This window comes from Malania oleifera, chromosome 12 (genome assembly GCF_029873635.1).
Source record: "Malania oleifera isolate guangnan ecotype guangnan chromosome 12, ASM2987363v1, whole genome shotgun sequence".
Lineage (NCBI taxonomy): Eukaryota > Viridiplantae > Streptophyta > Magnoliopsida > Santalales > Ximeniaceae > Malania > Malania oleifera.
Window position 1 is genome coordinate 38660673 of NC_080428.1, and position 4792 is coordinate 38665464.

A 4792-nucleotide genomic window follows, 5' to 3' on the forward strand; every position below is an offset into this window, starting at 1 on the left:
GTAATATACACGGTTGTCGTATGAACGCTGCCAGTTGTCACAGACCGTTGGACACTCCATACACCAACCAAAACTACTATACTTCTACTCTAACTTGGCTCTCAATGACTTCCTAGGTCTGCCACTAACCTAATAGAGGCCAAAAAGGAACCTAGAGCTCACGTTCGAAGTGATTACATAGAGGCTCTAGGGTTTACAAGGTTTACAAATTAGTTTAGGAAAGTTTGCAGGAAATATTGCACAGAAAATCGTCGCTATCGATTAAGTCGCTCCCTTTCTTCTCTTGCGTGCGCTTGGTCGATCCTCCTAGGAAAGTAGGGATTTGAATCTTCAGTATTGTCTACTCAGTCGTGCCATGGGGTCTTGCTTGTCGAGACTTGCAGGATCTCGTACTTCAAGAGATATGAGGAACTCAACATGGTCGCTCTGTTAAGGTCTCCTAGTCGGCTACTTGGTCGAGGCTCTCGGTATTTTTTATCTTAATTCTGCCTTAGTATCTCGATGTGGTCGCCCCTTAAGCTTCACTTGGTTGGGAACTTGGTCGAACCTTGCAGCACCTTAATCTCAGTTTGAACCTTGGAGTCTTTAGCAAAAGACCTGGTCGCCCTTTGTATTTCCAGTCGCACCACCTAGTCGAGCACAGCCTTCTTGTCCTTTGATGATCTGAGGCTTTGGGAGCTTGGCTATGAATCCTCTAAATTGTCCCTTGGCTTCTCGTAATGCCTAACTCCATGGTTTTAACCTATTTTTCCTAAAAAGACAAACAAACCTTGCATAGCTCCGAACAATGATAACAATGGGTAAATAAATAAAACAGTGAGGATAAGCAAAGGCAAATAAGGGTCTAAAATCATGCATTTTAGGGACTCATCACAACCCCCAACTTATACTTTACTAGTCCTCGAGCAAAGAAAAAATTAAGAAAATTCTAAAATCCTATCTACCTCCTCTTTCGTAGGAAACACAATTGTATTTACCGTACGCAACAAGGCTTTAAACCCCTAAGTTGATCCTAGTGGGCGAGTTCTTGTCTCGTAAGGGTTTCCAAGGCGATACCCACAAACACCAGCTCAGTGAATCATGAAATAAAGCCATATGTAGCAAAATCATATCATTTTACATACAATAATATAGCTTAATTACATCTAGGCCTTTTCATACATGACTCCATTATACACACACTTCACAGCAATCGATCCATGCAAGTTCCCACAATGTGCAGCTATTACCAATAAGCATAGCTCACACAGAATTAACCAGCAATTGCAATTCGGAGCTAATATTATCATGTAATCTCAAGCATAGATAGGTTATATCACAAGGCATGTGTAAGGTGCATGATCTGTTACACTCAAGATACCCCTAGACACCTACAAAACGGTTGTCTTGACTCAGCCTCACTGGTATACTCTCAAAAACACTCAAGAAGAGGGGTTCACTCGTCATATATGAGGAAGAGTGTCATGATCAAACATCCCACATATATTATGGAACAAATGCTAAAGATATAGAGTGATCTAGTCTAAAAGGAATCTAGCCTATTTGTGAAGTGTCGAGTCCTTCACCCTAGAATCTTCTCACCTACTCGTCACATCCAACCAAGACCACTTTAGATCAACCTATCCATAGACTTAGGCATGAACACATCTGCTGCATTGGATAGCTAAAAAGTACTCATACTTGTAGGGATGTGGTGTTGTGTCCCTAGCTTTGACCTTTTTACATTTGTTGGGAGCAGGTATTTGAATATCTCATTTCTTTCTTTTATATCACTGTTTCTCTACTACTCATTCTTTTATGTTCTTCCTTTTTAAGGTCAGCTCGGACAATCATTACACTCTTTTATTGTCTTCATACCACCAATGGGAATTAAGCTCGAACAAGAGTCTATGAAATAAGTTCGTTTCTAGGGGTGGCTCAATCTTCATATCTTGAGTAGGCGACTTATGTTTATATCTCCCTACTAGATGTCGCCTTTAGGCTAGAAAATGCAAGAATAAAGACTAGTTTGCAAGGCATATCCAGAAAATGGAAAGTTGAGTTTTAGAAACTCAGAGTTTGACGTCAAAAACTTAAAAAATGAACGAATAGGCTCAATAGTACCTCACAAGGTGTCATAGTCACCATAGGTGTTCTCTCGGTGTGCTCAAGGATCGCTAAGTGCTACAAACCACGTGTAAATGTGTTTTTAGCCTCATGAAGTACCATATGAGTACAAGAGTTTACACAACAGTATTAACACAATTGAATTACTAGTCAGCCCTCACAAAGTGGCATATCAGTAATTATGCCATGTCATGTGAAACTACGCACAGATGTCTCACTACTTTTTTAGTGAGCATAATACAATCATATAGATGATGAGCCTAAACTTGTAACATCTAAGTTATATGGGTGTATGTAAAGGGTATAATAGATGTTAGCATGGCATGGGATAAGTAATGTTCACTAAGAAAATTTCAAAAATTTCGTCATTTTGTGCATAAGATGTGCCATGCAAGTGTGATATCCCCTACCCCTAACTTAGAACTTTAGTGTCCTCACTGCAATGTGGAAAGGAAGACAGAACCTTAGTATGGAAGAGGACAGTGCATGGTGTCTTTAACAACAATCAGTGTACCTGCAACATATATAAATAAAATCTAAAAACAACATGCATGCAAAAATACATTGTAGCACAAAGAGAGATAACAGCCAATAGCACCATGTCTATTTCATTTAGATCACAAGGCATTGCAATATAGTTTGAGCATTACATTAGAGGGGCTGCCACCCGAACATGGTGTAAGGAAAGAGAAGAAAAGAAAAGAAAAAAAAAAGAGAAATAATCTAAAGAGTGTTGTAGAGGCACAGTACAAGACTCAAGAGTAAACAAAATGACCTTATAGACAACCAAACAGATGTTAATCGGAGTTGGAGTCAGAATCCAAATCAGATGAAAAAACCAACGGTTTGTCTAATGCGGCATCACGAGCTGGTGTCGTGTCTCTCAGGTACTGAAGCCAAGTAGGGGAAAGAGGAGGACGGGGGCGATGTAGTTGGAGAACCCAGAGTGGCATTGGCTGTTCAGGTAGGGCAATTAATGGGAGTGACTGGTATGATGGGAAGGGGTACAACAGCGGTTGTAGGTCAGGTTTGGGCACCAGAGGTGCCATATTGACCTTTGAAGTGGGAATGTATGGCATTTTAGGTCGAAATTTTCGGAACGGTAGTGGGTAGGCAAACCGGACCTCATGAAGCTCGGAGGAGAACAGTGGGGGCTATACAACAGATGAAGGCATTATAGAAGGTGGCGGATGCATCTGCGAGTCCTTATTTGGCGCCCATGGCATCCTCAAGGAAAGTGCCAAACTGTCTGGCCTTGGATCCTATCCTCTTCGCGATAGTTGACGCAACCATCTACGTGGTGCTCTTACCACGTATGTAGCCTCACCCAACATCCCTGAGTACGGTTGACGTATTGATGAGGAACCTTATCTTGGAAGGACGCAAAGCTGGAGTAAATGAGCAGGAGGTTGGGACGAGGCTTAAGACAAGTCCGGAGAAGAGTGCAGGGATGAATCTTGCCTTGGGAAGGGTGGAGAGGACATTACTGTGAGTGGGATTCGAGAAAGGATGTAGGCGACCTGAGGAGAGTGGTGGATCAAGGCAAGCGACAAGGTTGGAGGGAAGTGGAATAGGCAAGAGATGGAGAGTCGAGGGTGAAAGAGGGATTTAAATGATCCTCGGTCGTCCCAACCAGGTCGCTTTTAGCTCAGTGCTGATTGGAATCATTTACACTCTTCTTCTTTTTCCTTTTTTTTTTTTTGAGAAAAGACACTACTTCCGCCCAGGTTGCATCCAACTGACAATGTTGGTCGTAAACATGGTCAACCCTCTCGGTATTTTCTAATTTAAGCATAACTCAGGGACTGGACCTAGTCACCCACATATGTGAAGGTCGCCCCTTTAGTCGCACCCCCAACTTTTTCTAAAACCTACTATAAAGACTCTAAACCCTAATTATTCCTCAAAATACATCCTAAAGACTCAAAAAGAAAAGAAAATTACACGGGTTGCCTCCCAGAAGTGCTAGGTTTACCATCATCAGCCGAATGTAGTAATGTGCATATTGAACTCAACCTGGTTCGAATTGAAAGTTGTCCTCCCCTCTTTCCTTGCCATCCTCATTCTTGCTTACCCCTAACTTTTCCTCAGGATTGGAGTTTGAGTCACGGTTCACATAAGATTGCTCATAAGGGTTCTCCATGTTAGAGACGAAGGGGTTTTTAGGCCAAAATGGCTCGTCAAAAGGATCCCACCACAGTATTGAGGAAACCGCTTCCCCAACAATTCCATCAATCAAGTCGTCATCCATAGCTTGGACGGTTGTAAGTGGATGTCAGGAAGCATTGAATACATTTAGCCTAAGTTGTCTCGTACCTAGTGTGATGTCCATAATCCTTGTTCGGCACAGAATGCTAGTGTTAGCCATAGCTTAGAATGGTCATCCTAAAAGGGCAGGGATTGGATTAGTGGAAGGTTCCATATCTAAAATAATGAAATCAATAGGGTAATGGAATTCTCTCACTTTGACCACTACATCCTCTACCACACCCCGAGGTTTCTTTATGGATCCATCAACCAGATATAATATGAACGGGGTGGGCTGTAGTTCGCCTAGGTTAAGTTTATGATAGATCGAGTACGAAGGGATGTTCACACTTGCCCCTAAATCTAAAAGAGCCCCATCAATGGTGTAACCGCTAATAACACATGAAATAGTGGGTGAGCCGGGGTCCTTAAATTTAGG